This window comes from Phocoena phocoena, chromosome 1 (assembly GCF_963924675.1).
Source record: "Phocoena phocoena chromosome 1, mPhoPho1.1, whole genome shotgun sequence".
Lineage (NCBI taxonomy): Eukaryota > Metazoa > Chordata > Mammalia > Artiodactyla > Phocoenidae > Phocoena > Phocoena phocoena.
The window spans coordinates 119,421,470-119,442,320 of record NC_089219.1 but is presented as its reverse complement, the minus strand read 5'-3'; positions in this window follow the sequence as shown (position 1 = coordinate 119,442,320).

Here is a 20,851-nt window from a genome sequence, read left to right as displayed (position 1 = left end):
AAATGTGACAGTGTCTATAATGACCTGGCTGGCTGCCTACCTCACATCCTTTCTCTTTGAGAGAACTTTATCAGAACAGAAAGTTGGTAGGCAGCAGAATAACAATGGAAACATGTCAGTGTCATCCTTACAACCAAAGCCCTGCTTGCCTGTAGGTATAAAGATCTTCAGCCTGTAGACTCATCCTCCAAATGTAGGAGGAAATCTAATATTTCCTAGTAAGTGAAATCCTGAAGATGGGCATCTTTGGTGTCCAAAGATAGCCTGGACACCCTCATGTCTTCTAAGCTTCAGCCTTTTCCTCTAACTTCTCCCATCTTGACCCCTTTTTAGAGTCAGGCTTCTGCTCTGATATACTGATTGCACCACAGTTCCCCTTTGAGGCAAACACCTGGCCCTGAATTCCTGTGCATCTTCCTGGGGGCTCTGAACCTCTGCTGGACTCTGAGTCCCAGCTGGCCACACCACAAATTTTGGCTGACATGCTTCTCCATGTAATCACAATACAGCTAACCACCCCAAACAGTCTTTTAAGTGAGATTTCTGCTGCCATTTAAAGAATTGGACCTCTTTATGGAGCAGTGTTATGGCCACTTGGATACTGAGATTTGGATTAATGACCACCTCAGTCAGATCCGTTCTCCTGGTCCTGGCCCCTTAAGTCACTAGCTTACATTCTTCTCCTTCCAGTGTCATTGAGTTCTCAAGAGGCTTAAAAATGAGGCTGCATGGATAATGATAGATAGGTAATAGATGGATAAATGTGAATTGTCCATTATCTATTCCAGCTCCCTGCAGCATCTCTCTTCTCCCTTCACAACCCAAGTCTCACCTTGTGGAAGGCATTGAACTCAAATTTTGTAACCCCAGGAATGTGATCCAATTTGAATTTTCACCAATCCATGACATCCCTAGATCAGTAAGATAGTAACTTCTATTCAGCATAGGGAAGGAAAGTGTTCTCATTAATCAGGTGTTCTGACAATCAGAAACTCACAGTTGAAATAATCTACCTATTATAAGATACATAGAACATAACAAAATATTGGGGGCATAAAATTTATTCTGAACATAATTCATCACACCTTGATGATTCAGAATTGGCTTTAGGATCATATTATGAGGTCAGCGCGTCATCTATATGAGCCTCAGTTAACATGGAGTTATTTCTATGAGTGGGGAGTGTTTTGTCGACAGACGCTGTCCAGGTAATGGGATGCTGGATAGTAAAGGGTACGGGAGGCACTGCAAGATAAGTATCCTCCAGAAAGCATTGACAAGGTAATAATCAGTGTTCCATCCATTTGTGGTTGCCATAGGTCTCATTGGGATTTAAATGAGAAGGAAATCCCAAAAAGAGGGGATATATGTATACATACAGCTGATTCACTTTGCTGTACAGTATAAACTAGCACACATTGTAAAGCAGCTATATTCCAATAATTTTTTTTTTAATGTCAAAGAGCAGCACTGATCCTCCTTCACCATATACTACCTCTTTCCCAAAACAGGTGATAGCTCACTTCCCACACTTTTCTCCTTGCATAGAAAAAAAGGCTCAAAATCAGGTAATCATTTAAACCCTGGTTTTCCTTTTCAGAAAACCTCCTAATAGATTTGCCCCTTTACATCCAGATTAAATGACTCGGCATCAGTCAGTATCCTACAATGTTATGATCATTCCATAGACATTTCAAATTTAATGAACACTTACCTATACCACGCTACCAACCCTTTTGAGGTTTAGAGAGTATTGTTATATCTAATTCTAAACAAATGACCATGCTCAGTTTCCAGCTGAGTTCCCACCTGAACGTGGCCCCTCATTTGTATCCCTGTAACCGGGGGCTGTTGGATCATACGTTGACTTTGTGTGCTTCTCATACCTGTCAATCATATTTGAAGGTTCCTAGGGACTAATTTTATTTAATAAAGTTGGTGATTCCTTTTGCTTGTTTAGAACTTAAAACTCTGTGAGTTCCTCAAATTGATTCTTAAAACAATGATCTGAGATAGGCAAAGTCGATACTACTAATCCTACATCAAAAATAAGGAAACCAAGGCACCAAAAAGGCTTTCCGAGGATCCCCACAAAAGAGCAAGTTGAAACTTCAAATGTTTTAAATTATTTACTCAGGGTTATGAAGCCAAAGGGTCAACTGAGTCCTGATCTGATGCCCTCGTGTCTCTCTCAGCCCTTGCTTTTTCAGATTAAAATATCATCATCTTTACTCTGATGTGCATGTAACACAAGCCCCGCCCTCAGTGCTCTTGTTCATCATGCCAGTCTTTCATGAATCTTTGCTCTTAAGTCATTTTTACATTTTAAAGATTAGCCCTGCATGCGCTATTCGAGTTGCAGACGTGGTCACCTTTGTATCACCTGTCAAACTTCATAGTACGTCATGAACGTGGAGGGGCCTCAAAACATATGTGATGAATGAATACTTTTTAAATAATACTCAGGTCCAGCACACCTTCTTCCTGAAGAGGCCCACTGGCAACTCAGCAATCTCTGACATATCTTTAGGAACCCACCATTCACACATGTCAGCAGAAGGAAACAGGAATATCATTATTCATTTAGCTAATCAACATCATTTTGTTTAGCATACTGGAAAGGTTATGGGCTATGGGTGACAGATCTGGATTTAAATCTCAGCTCTGCCACTTCCTGGCTCTGTAAACTTAGACAAATTACCTAACCTTCCTATTTCTTAGTTTCCTCGTGTATAAAATGAAATAAGAACCTCTTTGTAGGGTAATTTGAAGGACTAATATAATGTAAGTAAAGCTACAGGTACATAGCAGTCTCCCAATCAACTGCAAAAATGGTGACCTCAGCATCACCTCTTCTTAATGTCTTTTTGCCCAAAAGAGAAGCCCTTCCAGTCTCCATGATTTTCAAAGACTGTTTAACAATATAGGCCTTTTCTCTATGGCAACTCCTTAAATATCATATTTTCAATAATAGTACTCAAAAGTCTCTTGGTAATTTCATGTTTATATACATTGTGCTTTCTTATATATAATAAATTTTACATTATGGAATATATAAAATACATTTTCCATTATAGATCTCTATGAAGCACATAGAGTCACAAAAATGATATGTGTTATTTATATTTATCATCTATGCATCCAACTGACAGAAAGTGATAGTGGGATATGATTTCCTAAAAGTTTTAGTTACTTACACAGATACTTTGCCAGGAGACTTTTCCCCGTTGGTAATGGGTGTCACAATTCTTCGCTCATGATCAGGGTGAGTAATAAGTTTTTCCTTAGCTAGTGCCTAAAGTCATCATACAGGCCTTTGATTTCTAGATAGAGAAAGTTGTGTGATGCTTCTGATTCCTCTCCAAAAGTCCAAGGGGTCACTTTAAAGAAAAGAGGGCAAGCAGCTCCCCACCCTCAAGGATGCTGTGCTTTATCAAGCCACAGGATCTTCAGAAACACCTCAAAGAGAATGCAAATGTCTGAACTCTGATCTTCCCTTTACATTTTTCCATCAAAATGACCAGCATTTATACATGAATTGCATGCCCTGATTTATCCACATAAAATTCCTAATACAATCTAGATAACTGAAACCATACCTTGGCTTTAGAACAGCTCCTGGAACATCTGCAATTATATTTCGGCTCTCTGAAGTGAGTGGCTTCTCAGGGCAAATCTTTTTATCATGACCGAACGTCTTATTTCTTATTCCTCTTCATTTACAAAATTATTTAAATAAATATTAAGCAGCTTATTTACCAACATTCAATTTCACAGTGATTATGTGGAACATTTCTTTAACACGATTAACCACGGAGCAACGTCACTTCTCATTAGTAAAACTTGTTTTTAATGTACTCAGTAAGAGTTCCAAAAAGCAGTCTGGCTTCTTCAGACACTATCTCCTATAGATACATTTCCATGGCCCTCATCTAAGGTCTTTTTTAGCATCAGCATCAAACAGAGTTTGAACCCAAGCCTTTTCAACGTAATATCTAAATATTGGTGTCAGATATCAGTTTGTCAATTTGCCCTGACTCAGGTGGGCTATGTTACCTCAATGATTAATTCCCAGTAATTTAGGTAGATGTTTCATGCTTCTGATATCTAAATATTAACACTGATCAGAATAAATCTCTCTATTCCTTCATGATTGTGCTGTGATAAAAGTCTTGTTATTTCTGACTGCAGTTACTTCAACTCAATCAGTAAACTAGACAATCAAATAAATGGGTACCTAAGCCATCATATATCCCAGAAAGTTGGGGAGGGGCCACTAAACAGACTTTCTATTCTTTCACTTGTCTCTTAAAACTCTGCCAAAGTCCAGTTTAGTATTGCTTATATTTGTACAAGACAGAGAGGATTTTCTAGATGTCTGTCTGAATAATGGCCCATTTTTTAATTCCTCCCTTAAGAGGTCAATATTGACCTAGCCACCCATTGGACATTGGATTTTAGTGGGCTGGGATAGTGCAGGGATAACTATATTAAACTACGTTGAAAACTGAAAGTCAAAGGGTTAAACTCACCCGAAATCTAAAGAAAAAAACTGAAGTCCAAATGTCAGAAAAATTGCATATGAACCCTAAACACATAGAGGCAGAGTGCAAATAGAGGATATGTTACCAGGAGAGGAGGGGGAATTATGGAATGGTTATGCATCAGAAGGCCAGAAGTTCAGTCTTTCAGAGATGAATTCAGTGTAACACAGGACACATAGGACAGTGGTCAAGTGGCCTGAGTAGAAACAGAGCCCTGGCTGGCTAATGCAGCTTACTATTACAATAAGTTTGTAGATGGGGCAGGCTTGTTTATAGGCCAGAAGCAGGTTAGCTATTGCCTAGCAGCCAGAAATTTTAAACAGCAGTATTGAGATTTTGACACCCATCTACAATGGCATCATGACATATATACACAGGACGCATCTGACAGGTCATCAAGCATCACCTATACCCACTGATCTGATTGTAGGAATAAGTCATAAAGGAAGATTTGGGGTTTTATGAATACATTTATTCTCTCTGTCTCTCTCTCTATCTCTCCCCTAACCCCTTTTCTCTCTTGCACCTTATTTCATTAGAAAATCCTTTACGAATTTGGTTACTAAATTAGCAGTCATCTCTAGATGACTAGAAAAGTGGACTGGGTTGAAACTTAACATATCCTGGAGAAAGACTGACAGTCGGTTGATAAGCTGATTTTATGCACAACCTGTTTGGCAAGTGGTATTACCAAATGGTTATCTTCAGTTCTCATGGTACTCTTTAAATAATCATTTTGATCCTTTTTTTATTTTAATGACTTTGATCCTTAGCACGTGTTGACAGGTTTCAGCTGAACCACAGTATCCTAAAAGCTAGGCATAAAGGAGCTTGGTCTCCCACATATTCTATCCTATTTGATAGCATGGCTTACTCTGGTCATTTGACCTATTGGCAGTACCCTTACCAACCCACTTCTAACCGTAGGACTCAGTTACTAAATCTTTCACCCATTCCTTTTTTTCTCCCTTTTTTTTGACAGCCAAACTTTATGTTTTATAGAGCAATGTTTTCTCCATTATAGAATTCCATTATTTTAAAAAGAGTTGGTGACACAGAGATCCCAGGAGATATTTGAATCATAAAATGTGTTGTTCACAGGAGTGATTCCAGATGCAGATTCGTATTTTTAAAGCTTAGAGTCTCTTTGAGGAGTTCTTTCACACACTTGGAGCATTCAAGACGGTGTCCTGGTTTTGAGAAATGTCAAAGGGAAACAGTTACTGTCAGCAGATTGACGCTGCTACTGAATTTGCAGTATCTTCGTTCACAGTCTTACACTGTGAACAGTTAAAACTCCATCTGCCCAGGGCCTAGTACAAAATATGTAGGATTTTATATGTTAAAATAATTTGATGAAAGAAACATTACATCTCTTTAGTTTCCCCTAAAGAGTGTGCTTTCTTCAATGGTAAGGTGATCAGCGCAAACATCTGTGGATGCCTACAGTAGTGTGCTGGGCACTGTTCGTAAGTCTTCAGTGTGTTGGTTCATTTATTCCACTTAACAATCCTACAATGTAACGGGCATCATTTTACTTTACTATTACTTAGTTTCCTAGGTTACAAAAGAGGCAGAAAGGTTAAGTCACTTGCCCAAGGTCACAGAGCTGGAATTCAAACATAGGATGTCCAGCTCAAGAAGATACAGTTAACCAATACACTGAACTGATTCCCCAAACTGCCCCTCAAAATGACATCTAGATTTTTATTATTTCACTAGTCAGTTGTTCTCCACCAGATTCTTATCTATGCTTCTAAAATAACTAGATGACATTTCTTATCGGAGCACAGCCAATTTGGGGTTGAACCGCTACATCTTTCATCCTGTGCCAAGGATAATGTGTGGATGTTCTTCTAAGGAAAATTTTAGAATCCAGTGACACTCTAGAATCACTCTTAATTTTCAGGTAATACGCATTCAAATGACCACTCCCTTTTAGTGTGTCTAAGTTTGTAAGATGGCCCCAAACTACTTATGTAAGTATACTCACATTATTCTCTCTTTTCTGTTACTTGGGATTGTATCATCTTTCCACTAGCTCTCTTGGATTTGTCAATTCCCACTTTCCCACACATGTTAGACTCTCCTCTGCAGGTAGTCTGACCTTGGTTCCTCTTTGGTTCTTGACTCAGAACCATAAAGTCATGGCAAACCCATATAGAAAAAAATAGATTGGTGGTTGGGAGGTAGGAGGGAGAAAATTGGCAGTGATGATTAATGGGTACAGGGTTTCTCTGGGAGGGACTATCTGGGATTAGAGAGTGGTGATGACTTCACACCATTGGGAATATACTAAAAGCCACTGAACTATACACTTTAAAATGGTGAAAAAGCTGAATTTTGTGTAATGTGAATTTTACCTCAATTAAAACAAAGAGGGCTTCCCTGGTGGTGCAGTGGTTGAGAGTCCGCCTGCCGATGCAGGGGACACGGGTTCGTGCCCTGGTCCGGGAAGATCCCACATGCCGCGGAGCAGCTGGGCCTGTGAGCTGTGGCCGCTGAGCCTGCGCGTCCGGAGCCTGTGCTCCGCAACGGGAGAGGCCACAGCAGTGAGAGGCCCACGTACCGCAAAAAAAACAAAAAAACAAACAAAGAAAAGAAAACAAAAAACAAAGAAAACCAAGGCTAGCCTTGTTCACAATCTCACCCAGCCCTGAATCCATAGGCCCCAGTGGGAATTCTATAGTCATCTAGATGAGGAAGTTTTGCTACAATAAAGATTTTTCAGCCTTGCCTTCCTCCCAGGCTTCACAGGAGTCAAGTCTGTGCTTTGCTATTGTTTTGCCTTATTCTGTATTGTGTTTTCCTCAGACAAGGCTCTCAGCAACCCTGAGACTGAGGACTCCTTAACCATCTGCTTATGAAAGCAAGCCATTCTACTAAAATACCACCTAAGCTTTTATCGTGGTTTTAAAACATGTCGACAAATTTTTCGACATTCCTCCCTGCAGAAGATGGAAACTAATTCTCCTCTGCTTAAGCGTGGGCTGGACTTAGTGATTTGAGTGTAACAAATAGAATATGGCAGAAGTTACGGAGTGTAACTAGGTTATAAAAGGCACGGCATCTCTTTCCCGTTCTCTGTCTTGGATCACTCACTCTGGGGAAAGCCAGCTGCCATGTGGTGAGGACACTCAAGCAGCAAATGGAGAGGTCTGCTTCGTGGGGAACTGAGACCTCCTGCCAGCATCCAGGTGAGGTGAGCTATTTTGGAAGCAAATTCTCTGGCCCCAGGCAAGACTTCAAATGACTGCATCCCTGGGACTTCCCTAATGGTCCAGTGGTTAAGACTTCACCTTCCAAGGCAGTGGGTGAGGGTTCAATCCCTGGTTGGGGAGCTAGGATCCCATATGCCTCAAGGACAAAAATCAAAACATAAAACAGAAACAATATTGTAACAAATTCAATAAAGACTAAAAAAATGGTCCACATAAAAAAAATCTAAAAAAAAGAAAGAAAGAAATGACTGTATCCCTGAAAACATCCTGTCTGCAACCTCATGAAAGACCCTGGGACAGAACCACCCAGCTAAGCCATTCCTGTATTCCTGACACAGAAACAATGGGATAGTAAATATGTGATGTTTATTTTTTTTTAAATTGTTTTATTTTTATTTATTTATTTTTAATTTATATTTTTATACAGCAGCTTCTTATTAATTGTCTATATTATACATATTAGTGTATACATGTCAATCCCAATCTCCCAATTCATCACACCACCACCCCCGCCCCACTGCTTTCCCCACTTGGTGTCCATACATTTGTTCTCTACATCTGTGTCTCAATTTCTGCCCTGCAAACCGGTTCATCTGTCCCATTTTTCTAGGTCCCACATATATGTGTTAATATACGATATTTGTTTTTGTCTTTCTCACTTACTTCACTTTGTATGGCAGTCTCTAGGTCCATCCATGTCTCTACAAATGACCCAATTCCGTTCCTTTTACTGGCTGAGTAATATTCCATTGTATGTATGTACCACATCTCCTTTATCCATTCGTCTGTCGATGGGCATTTAGGTTGCTTCCATGACCTGGCTATTGTAAATAACAATGAACATTGGGGTGCATGTGTCTTTTGGAATTATGGTTTTCTCTGGGTATATGCCCAGTAGTGGAATTGCTGGATCATATGGTAATTCTATTTTTAGTTTTTTAAGGAACCTCCATACTGTTCTCCATAGTGGCTGTATCAATTTACATTCCCACCAACAGTGCAAGAAGGTTCCCTTTTCTCCACATCCTCTCCAGCATTTGTTGTTTGTAGATTTTCTGATGATGTCCATTCTAACTGGTGTGAGGTGATACCTCATTGTAGTTTTGATTTGCATTTCTCTAATAATTAGTGATGTTGAGCAGCTTTTCATGTGCTTCTTGGTCATCTGTGTCTTCTCTGGAGAATTGTCTATTTAGGTCTTCTGACCATTTTTGGATTGGGTAGTTTGTTTCTTTAATATTGAGCTGCATGAGCTGTTTATACATTTTGGAGATTAATCCTTTATCAGTTGTTTCATTTGCAAATATTTTCTCCCATTCTAAGGGTTATCTTTTCATCTTGTTTATAGTTTCCTTTGTTGTGCAAAAGCTTTTAAGTTTCATTAGGTACCATTTGTTTATTTTTGTTTTTATTTCCATTACTCTAGGAGGTGGGTCAAAAATGATCTTGCTGTGATTTATGTCAGAGTGTTCTTCCTATGTTTTCCTCTAAGAGCTTTATAGTGTCCAGTCTTACATTTAGGTCTTTAACCAATTTTTTTTTTTTTTCGGTACGTGGGCCTCTCACTGCTGTGGCTTCTCCCGTTGTGGAGCACAGGCTCCGGATGCACAGACTCAGCGGCCATGGCTCATGGGCCCAGCCGCTCCGTGGCATGTGGGATCTTCCTGGACCGGGGCACGAACCCGTGTCTCCTGCATCGGCAGGCAGACTCTCAACCACTGTGCCACCAGGGAAGCCCTATTTTATCTGATATGAGTATTGCTACTCCAACTTTCTTTGAATTTCCATTTGCATGTAATATCTTCTTCCATCTCCTCACTTTCAGTCTGTATGTGTCCCTAGTCTGAAGTGGGTCTCTTGCAGACAGTATACATATGGGTCTTGTTTTTGTATCCATTCGGCTAGCTTGTGTCTTTTGGTTGGAGCATTTAATCCATTCACATTTAAGGTAATTATCTATATGTATGTTCCTATTACCATTTTCTTAATTGTTTTGGGTTTTTGTAAGTCCTTTTCTTCTCTTATGTTTCCCACTTGGAAAAGTTCCTTTAGCATTTGTTGTAGAGCTGGTTTAGTGGTGCTGAATTCTCTTAGCTTTTGCTTGTCTGTAAAGCTTTTGATTTCTCTGTCAAATCTGAATGAGATCCTTGCTGGGTAGAGTAATCTTGGTTGTAGGTTCTTCCCTTTCATCACTTTAAATATATTGTGTCACTCCCTTCTGGTTTGTAGAGTTTCTGCTGAGAAATCAGCTGTTAACCTTATGGGAGTTCCCTTGTATGTTATTTGTCATTTTTCCCTAGTTGCTTTTAATAATTTTTCGTTGTCTTTAATTTTTGTCAATTTGAATACGATGCATCTCAGCATGTTTCTCCTTAGGTTTATTCTGCCTTCAGCTCTCTGCATTTCCCGGACTTGGGTGGCTACTTCCTTTCCCATGTTAGGGAAGTTTTTGACTATAATTTCTTCAAATATTTTCTTGGGTCCTTTCTCTCTCTCTTCTTCTGGGACCCCTATAATGTGAATGTTGGTGCATTTAATGTTGTCCCAGAAGTCTCTTAGGCTATCTTCATTTCTTTTCTTTTTTTTTTTTAATTCTGTTCTGCAGCAGTGAATTACACTGTTCTGTCTTCCAATGTCTTCCACCATTCTGTCTTACCCATTCTTCTGCCTCAGTTATTCTGCTATCAATTCCTTCTAGTGTATTTTTCATTTCAGTTATTGTATTGTTCATCTCTGTTTGTTTGTTCTTTAATTCTTCTAGGTGTTTGTTCTTTAATTCTTCTAGGTCTTTGTTAAACATTTCTTGCATCTTCTCGACCTTTGCCTCCATTGTCTTTCCGAGGTCCTGGAACATCTTCACTATCATTATTCTGAATTCTTTTTCTGGAAGGTTGCCTATCTCCCCTTCATTTAGTTGTTTTTCTGGGATTTTATCTTGTTCCTTCATCTGGTACATAGTCATCTGCCTTTTCATTTTTTCTATCTTTCTCTGAATGTAGTTTTCGTTCCACAGGCTTCAGGATTGTAGTTCTTCTTGCTTCTGCTGTCTTACCTCTGGTGGATGAGACTAACTAAGAGGCTTGTGCAAGCTTCCTGATGGGAAGGACTGGTGGTGGGTAGAGCTGGGTGTTGCTCTGGTGGGCAGAGCTCAGTAAAACTTCAATCTGCTTGACTGCTGATGAGTGGGTCTGAGTTCCCTCTCTGTTGGTTGTTTGGCTTGAGGCAACCCAGCATTGGAGGCTACAGGCTCTTTGGTGGGGTTAATGCCAGACTCTGGGAGGGCTCATGCCAAGGAGTACTTCCCAGAACTTCTGCTGCCAGTGTTCTTGTCCCCATGGTGACACACAGCCACCCCCTGCCTCTGCAGGAGACCCTCCAATATTAGCTGCTAGGTCTGGTTCAGTATCCTATTGTGTCACTGCTCCTTTCCCCTGGGTCCTGATGCACATACTACATTGTATGTGCCCTCCAAGAGTGGAGCCTCTGTTTCCCTCTGTCCTGTCAAAGTCCTGCAATCAAATCCTGCTAACCTTCAAAGTCTGATTCTCTGGGCATTCCTCCTCCTTTTGCTGGACCCCCAGGTTGGGAAGCCTGACATGGGGCTCAGAAGCTTCACTCCAGTTGGTGGACTTCTGTGGTATTATCGTTCTCCAGTTTGTGAGTCACCCACTCGGTGGTTATGGTATTTGATTTTATTGTGATTAAGCCCCTCCTACCGTCTTATTGCAGCTTCTCCTGTGTCTTTGGATGTGGGGTATCTTTTTTGGTGAGTTCCAGTGTCTTCCTGTCGATGAATGTTCAGCAGTTAGTTATGATTCTGGTGCTGTCACAAGAAGGAGTGAGTACACATCCTTCTACTCTGCCATCTTGAGCCCATCTCTGTGTGGTGTTTTAAACCCGTAAGTTTTCCAGTAATTTTTTATGCAGCAATAAATACCTAATACAATTATACCTCATTATCTTCCTTCTGTCCACATCCCTTTTTTCCTTCTTTACCCCATCACTCTCTTAACTCCTAGAGTTAGTACTACATCAATAGCTTTTAATTGTTTACTGATTATTTCATGAAATAAATATTTCAAACATAGCAAAAGTGAATTTTATAGTGAATACCTATATACCACCACCTAAGTTTTAATATTTGCTGCTCTTACTTTTTCATCTATCTATCCCTCTCCATCCATCAGTCTATTCTATTTTTGATGTATTTCTAAGTAAATTGCAGACATCAGTACCCTTCACCCCAAATATTTCAGCATGCATATATGCATAGTGGTGAATAGGTTTCAATATTTATGTCCAGTGTTTTTCTTATGAAGTAAAAGTTAAATGCAATGAAATGCACAATCTTAAGCGCACATTTACTGATTTTGACAAATGCACCTGTGTGTATGCCAAGCACTTATGAAGATATAGAACATTCATGGGTGTAAATTTATACTTACTGACAGTCCATAAGACAATTATAATTCTGTGCCTGTCTCATAACATCCGATCACATAGTAGGTGCTCAACCAGTACCTTTGAATCTCTTAGTGGGTGTCACCTGGACTCTTAAAAGAAGGCAAATAAATATTCCCAACCATTGTGGCCCTGACAGGCTGAAAAACAAAGACATTTTGTAGTCTTGAGAAGCCAGAGAAAGGACAGAGAAGCTGCTGTCTATTCTTTGTCTGTACGAAACCCCTTAAGGAATAGTTTGTCCACCCAAATTAACATGGTATAGCAATAGTAAAACTGCTTATGAAAGGCAATTTGTTTTCCATGGTATTCACCAGATGGCCCAGACTGTTAAGTATTACTTAAATCTCCACTTGGGAAAACCTGTAATCTCCCTTCCTTATAATAACCTCTTGGTCTGAATATTATTACCTGTACACAGACCAACTGAAAAGCTTTGCTACAAACATTTTAATGGCTTTGGAGAGCATGTGAAACAAAGATAGCTTATAAGGAAAAAACGAAAATAATAAAGAGCAATCTCCCAGTTTTAGCATGAAGTAGATAAAGAAAAAAGGGAAAAAATAAAGACCAATCTTCTGGTTTTAGCATGCAGTAGATAAGGAAAGGAGAGCTTCTGCCTCTGTCATTCTAAGGGCTCAGCTCCATCCACCGGACCTACCTGTGTGCCTGAACCCTGTTCTCACCTCTGCCTTCTCACTCTCCCTTCCTTTCTTCCTGGCTGACAGCAGAGAGCTCTGAGCAGTCCCCTTGAAACTGCACACTGAAACAGGCCTGAATTTGCAGTGGAGTGCCTGCATTTGTTGTTCTTTTTTGGCTTTCGCCTGTCTTCTTTCCTCTGACCCTTTCTCTTTAGCTCTCATCTTTGTCTATTGATCTCCTCCCAACACATTTTTTCTTGCTCTTTCCATTTATTTTTCCTCTCACAGTCTAACTTGCTTATATTGGCTCTTATATCATTTTTATCTCTACCTTCTTGCACTTTCTTTTTCTCTCTCACATCTGTGTTTTTTTCCTCTTTAGTTTTCTTTTTTGACTTTCACACTTCCAATCCCACACCCAACACCCACTTTCCCTGTTCGGTCTCCTTTTCTGCCTTCCTCTAAGCTGAGACAGCATATTGCCCATTTTAAAAGCTTCATGAACTGATGCTACTCCTCTTTCTTACCTACACTAGACTCAGTCTTTTGTAGCAAAGTGAAGAGACCCGATTTTCAACCATGAATGTTGTCCAGAGCTGTCTAATTTGTCAGCCTTGTTCCACCTGCCATATGCACAGCCTGAAGCCCCGTGACAGCCCTCATTTTCTAAGCTGAACTTCAACCTTTGCTCTCTGACCCTTCTGTTCACATTCTGTTATTGCAAAGGGACAGAAACACAACCCACTGGTGCCTTATTATGGTTTTAATTTCCCGAGTAGTTCCACCATCTCATTGTCACCTTCACCATCTCTCTTTTCAGTTGCTCCCCTTTGCTCTCGGTGAAACATAATCCTCAGAATCACATTTGTGTTTTCTCTGTGATTGAGATCAATGCTAAGGTGAGATTTCTTTGAATGTTTTTTGAGTCCTCTGCCCTTCTCTGATTCTAAATAAATATACTGATTATCATTCAGCCCTTCCTCTTTTCACATCCAATATAAAACATAGAACTATTTAAAGAATTTGTTTTTAATTTTCTGAGATCTTGTTGACATTATTGTTGTTAATTCTGCTACTGCTGCTTCTGTCCTGAAACTCAGCAATAGAGTTTTGTGTTCTTAAACCTAGACTTTCGATACAGGAAAGCATCGCCCATGGTCAGTTCATTTTGTTTTGAAATTATGATTGAAATGAATATCCAGGGCTTCCCTGGTGGCACAGTGGTTGAGAGTCCGCCTGCCGATGCAGGGGACACGGGCTTGTGCCCCGATCCGGGAAGATCCCACATGCCGCGGAGCGGCTGGGCCCATGAGCCATGGCCGCTGAGCCTGCGTGTCTGGAGCCTGTGCTCCGCAACGGGAGAGGCCACAACAGTGAGAGGCCCGCGTACCACAAAAAAAAAAAAAAAAAAAAAGAATATCCAGTTTAGATATACATTTTGTCATCATTATGGCCCCTCATTAATCTTAAAGAACTGATTTATCTTGAAACTTTTAAACCAACAATTAGAGAATTCAATGAATAATCTTAACTTAAAAGTACTTAACTGAAAAATACTTCAGCAACATGAGTGCATAATTGCATTTAAAACATCTCCATGAGGCACTAAGTGGTAAACAGTCTCCCAGAGCACCCAGCAAGGTACCTGACACATTATAGACTAGACTTAGAGCTATTATATACAGGAAATCATGTCCTTTCTCTTTGAATTTCCAGCAGTTAGCAAGGTAGCTGACATTTAATATCTACTCAATAATATCATGCAAGTAATTACTCTGATTTCACTAATATGTCTGATCATTAGTCAGTATTATCGTTTTGCATTTTAGACTTTTCAAAAGGAAAAGACTTGATGGAATCTTTGAATGTCTGTATAGCACGCTCAGAAGAAAATAATGTCGCTTCTTCTCCCTATAACTCAATTTCTTTATCTATAATGTAAAAAAAAATCAAATCGATAATGTCTTAGGTCTCAAACATTTCCAGTATTATAAAATGATAATCCTGATTTAGCCCCACGTGAACACAACCTATGCACACAATGGGGGAGAAGCCAAGATTTAACAGAATTGACAAGAAACTCAGTTGTATTGAGCATGACAGTGCATGTATGGTAGGTATAAAGATGTCTCAATGTACTCTATCTTCTCCAAACATTCACATTCTAATGAGAAAAAAAATTTTTAACTGAAATTATCTATAAAAAGTAGTCTGATGGTAGCTATCATTCTGGTTTTCTTTAAAAAGAGTATGTATATAGTCTTCTCTCTCTTTCTCTTTCCCGCTTTTTCCTAAAAGATTTCCCAACCAATTACATTCCCTTTCCATTTTCAGAGCACCATTTTTTTCACAATAGTTAAAAACAATTGACCTCTGAATATCTAACATTCAACCCAGGATATTAATAATGAGCACAAACAGGGAAACTCTACTTTATCTATGAAAGTCCTTGGAACTACAAGCAGAAGATCAGGAAGGACATGATAGATTAAGGCTCAACCAGATCAAATCAAGGAGGGCAACATAAAATGAATGCCTGTCATGCATCAAGATCTGTGCTTGACACTTTGACAAAGGCAGGAAGGGAGTCACATAATGATGAACAAGATATTGTTTCTATCCTCAAATAACTTATTATCTAATGGGGAAGAGGCATGGATGCAGACTTCTATTATGAAAGCAGGGCTATAAACAATGTTTATTGGGAATCACTGACAAAACACTGAAAAGATGCCAACTGGAAGAATTGCAAAATACTTTGTTTTGTGGTGATTTTGGCATTTAAGCTAACATTTGAAAAAAAATGAATGAAAACTTAAATGGTAAAGATGGGGGTGGGGATAGATGAGTAGTGCGTGGAGCGTGAAAGAAGACATCCCAGATTAGTCTGGAAAAGTAGACCTGGAATAGATGGTAATGGTCCTGCAAAGTAGATCTAAAGATTTGGGACTTGATTCAGAAGGTAAGGAGAAGCTGTGGAAGTTTATAGGAAGAGGAATTTTCCATTTTAAGAAGGTTACTATGGTAGAAGTATGTAGAGTAGGTTGATGAAGGGAGAAACGGGAAACCAGTGGGCTCTCAGAGATGCTATAAGAAGTTTATCCGGTAATCTTCATTCTATTCACTATATATTACAATTTTGTTCCCTTCTAGCACATGTAGGATTGTACCTCCCTACTACCATGAAGTTGAGCATGGCCACATGGCTTGCTTTGACCAATAAAATTGAACAGAAAAGACACATGTTGCTTCAGGACAGAATCATTTTATTCCCAGTGCAAACCCTGCACATTGTCTCCCTTTGTTTCCCTCAGTATCCAGTAATCTCTAGAAGACAGGACCTTCTTCAGTCTGCATCTCTGACTGGGGATGATATGAAACAGAATCCCTATGTTGCCAATGTAGCAACAAGAAAAATAAACCTTTATTATTTGGGGCCACTGAGATTTGAAGCTTGCAAACACATTACCTAACCTCGATAACTTGCTCTAATATAGTTTCACTTTGACCAGTTAACACTTTTTTCTCATGTCTCTTGTTACATTTTATCTTTTTTTCTGTAAGGAAAAACTACTCTGTAGCCATATCTGCATAGCCAGGAAAAGTACGTCTTGTTTGGGTCTAAAGCACTTTACCACTTACAATAACCAAGGTCTCCAAATCATCATCCTATCACCCTCCCTTTTGGGTGTGGAGGAACTGCATGGACTTGACCACAGGATGGATGAAATGAAAGACTAAAAATTGCTTTTGGGGAATTCCCTGGCGGTCCATTGGTTAGGACTCGGTGTTTTACCGCCGAGGACCCGGGTTCAAACCCTGGTCAGGAAACTAAGATCACACAAAAGCCTCGTGGTGCGTGCAAAAATAAAAAATTGCTTCGATGTAAACTTAATAACAGTACATTCCACCCTTGGTTTTCTTATTTTAAAACTTCATGACACCTGTTTCTAGTGTTTCCCACAATTGTCAGTTTCCAGTTCTCCTCCACTACCTAATGTCCTTACTCCAAGTAGATTGTTCAGACTCCTCCTTTGGAGAAAAGATGATGCTTAGCTCTTTTAACTATCAAAAGTCAGATGGAGCTTTGGACTTGGAAGTAGAGATTGGTTCAGACGTTCCCCATCTCCTTTGGGACGTCTCCCTTGATACCAGTATTCTCCCTACCTCTTACCCATGACTGCCACTCATAATTGTGAAGGTTGAGAGGAGGAGGGTGGCAGCTGGAGGAAATCTAAGTCAAAGTCAATGTGACAAGCTCTGTGCCTTGAGTGAGTGTTGCCTTGGCCTGAAAGAAAAAGCACCTTTGTCTAATTTTCTCAATCACATGCTGTGTTCTATCTACATTGCTCTGATGCCCCCAAGACCCCTATCACAATCACACAGCTTTACTCCCTCCCCCAGGCAAGAGGCTCATCCCTGTACTTCCACATCAACCTTTGTAAGGCCCTCTCCTGCCCTGTATAACACTATATTTGAATTATTTTCAGACTTCATCCACTTGTCCCACAATGCTATGAGTTCCTTGAGGACAAATTCTGAGCTTATTGATTTTGGTAACCCTGAATCTTGGCCCTAATTGCTCAATAAATATTTGATTAATTAATAGCCAATAACCAGCAGATGAATAAACCCAGATTCTGTTAACTAGTGGTGTGACTTTGAGAACTGCTGGCCCCCTCTGAGTTTCTGTTTCACCATTTGAAATAAGATGTTTGGATTAGGTGATCCCTAGTGTCCTTCCATCTCTAAAACCCCTCTGACAATAAGTCTAACTTAGCTGTTTCCCCTTTTAGATCCCTCTGTATTTTCTCATTCTCATGCTCTCCTTCCCTCCCTGTCAGAGTTACAAGGTGTCCCTCTTTTCCAAACATTTTCTCCCTACTCTTGTGTGAATATCTTCCCTGTAGAGCCTTAAGACATCTGGCTGGTTCTTCTACTCTTCACCTTGTTATCACCTGCCCACTTCCCAGTCAGCCCCTCATATTGACTGAAGACTTTGGTCTTGGTTGAGTCAACTGCTCTAATTGAGATTTCATAATCATCCTCGGTGGCTTCAGTTTTCCTGTAAAGAGGATGATCCATCAACTTTGTCTCAGTTCCCTTCTTCTTCAATTTCAGTCATTGTTAACTCCTTTGGAATCATTCAGACAAATGGCCACACCCTGGACCTTGATGTCACAGGGAACTACTCTACTTTGTAACCCTTAATTTAAAGAATGCCAACACACTACACTTGCATCAATCAAGACCTCTTAATCTTCTAACTCCCCCATTCCCCAATGTGTATAATATCTGTGTTCAAATTTCATCCAGAGAACCATTCTTTGGATCCTGATTTTCTCCCAAATTTATTTGCCTCAGGTTGATTTTATTTCCTTACTTATCTGGCCCATAAAACATGGTTTACATCATCAGCCTCTCTTCTTGTTAACATCCTCAACCAACTTGTCTTTTGTTTTTCCTCTGTACTCAATTGGCCAATGCTGAAATCAATGCAACTATTTTCCTTCTCTGATCTTAAACCTAGACCTTCAACCTCTACTGGAGAAAATGCCAAATCCCTTGAATTGGTTCTGTAGATTCTTCATTTCTGACTTCATCTTCCCAACCCCCATTCATGGTTCCTGGAAATTTTTCCATATGTCCCTCGATAGCAATCTCTCCCATCCCCTTCAAGAACTATTTCATAGATGAACCTAGAGATGATCATACTACGTGAAGTAAGTCAGACAGAGAAAGACAAATATCATACATCACTTATATGTGGAATCTAAAAAAATGATGCAAATGAACTTATTTACAAAACAGAAACAGACTCACAGACTTAGAAAACGAACTTATGGTTACCAAAGGGGAAACGGAGTGCGGAGGGATAAATCAGGAGTTTGGGATTAGCAGATACAAACTACTATATATAAAATTGGTAAACAACAAGGTCCTACTGTATGCATGGAGAACTATATTCAATATCCTGTAAAAAACCATAATGGAAAAGAATATGAATATATATAATATATATGTTCTATATATGAATATATATATATGAATCACATTGCTGTATATCTGAAACTAACACAACATTGTAAACCAACTATACTTCAATTTAAAAAAAAACTTTTAAAACAAGAGCGATTTCAAACAGTCCTCAAGTTTCCCAGCCCAGTACTTCTGCTTATGATTTTACCTCCTAATTCTATGTGGAAATAGAGGCAACCAGGCTAGGACTCTTGACTTCTTGCTCTACTGTCAGATCATCCCCACCTCTGAGAGGTTAACTGACCCACTCTCAGTTTCTGATTCAATTAGCCTGGGTGGACCCAGGTATGGTTTCTCTTTTTTAACTCTCCAGGTAGTTTTAATGTGAAGCTAGCTTATAATTTTCAAACCTCTGTTGAAACGTTTTACCTGGGTATTCTATTGTTACTCTCAAGTTTAACATGTCTAAATCTGAATTCAACATTGGTACCAGTTGTATTAATTAGCATTGAGTTCAGTTTCTTTTTTCTTTTTTTCTTTTTTCTTTTTCATCAACAAGAAGTCCAGAAGTAGGAAAGCACTGGCTTTAGTTTGGCAAATCAAGGATACCAGGGCTGTGATCTCCGAAATACTCTTGGATTTTCCTCTATGCTCCAGGGACACTAACTATAGTTCTAGCAATCATATCTGCTTTTCAGGCAGAAGAAGAAAGGCCAGATGCTGGAAATGGTGGCACCTCTCTCAGTAACAGACTTCCACTTATGTTTCGTTGGTCACTGCCCTGTCACATGGCCACCTCATCACATGACCACTGTCTCACATAGCATAGGAATCTGAGGAGGTGAGATCCTAGCTCTCTATCTATGATGACAGAGAAAAGAGGAAAAGGGATGGAAATAGATGCTGAGTGTAGTATCTGCCATGAAATTTGTCTCAGGAATTTTCTTTTTAATTGTTTTTTGGGGATTTTTTTGTGGGGGTTGTTTTTGTTTTTTAATTTCGTTGTTTGTTTGTTGTTAATTGAGTAATTGTTTTCCTAGTCAACCAGTTTTAAAAACCTGGTGTCACCCTCAGCTTTCTCTCACCTCTTACATTCAATACACTTCCACATGAGCTTTTAATGCTAAAATAAATTTACGCTTTTCCAACTCTATTATCATCATCCTAACTCAGACCCCTTGTATGTTTGTCCTGGACAGGACAATTGCCACGTTGCCTTTAGTCTCTCTGTACTCTGCCCAAGCCATCCTGCACACCACCACCAAGAGTGGTCTTACCAAAAGAATCAGAAGCCTTTCACGGGCTCCCTGTTGCCAAATAAAGGCCAGACTCCTAGGCCTTGACCTCAAAGCCCTTCACTGCCTACTCCTGCAGATTGGGCTGCTCACTGGATATATCCCAGGCCTTTCCACCTATGTGCTGTCACTCACATCCTACTATCTGTTCAGTATGCCTGCTTTCTCTCTTTCCTTTCTCCACCTTTACCAGCTTCTCCTGATGTGATGGTTACATCAGGATCTAGGGCAAGGATTTTTTTACTGAGCCACAATGCTGAAGTCAAGGAACTCACTGTGATAACTTAGCATGTTTCAACATTCAGCCCACCAAGGGCTGTGTTCATTCAGGTTTTATTCTCTCACATTGGGAAGCAGACTGAGGCTGTTGCTTGGAAAGACATGAGACACAAAGGATAGGCAAGCACTGAATAGAGAAATACTGCCCACTTACTCTCCTTCAGAGAACAATTTTATGGACTTGCTTTCTCTCATTGACAAGGTAAGCATTGCAGGTCTAGGACAAAAGAAAAGTTGTTTCAGCTTGCCTTGAGCCAAGGTAAAAGGAGGCTTTCTGGTGGCCAGCCCAGTTCACAAGATGGTTACTTTGGAACTGGACATTTCCAATAGCCTATCATCACAGTTAATATTTTGCTATACCTAGATATAGATAGATAGATATAGCAAGATATAGATTTTGCTATTTCTATCATCTATCTATTTATCTCAAG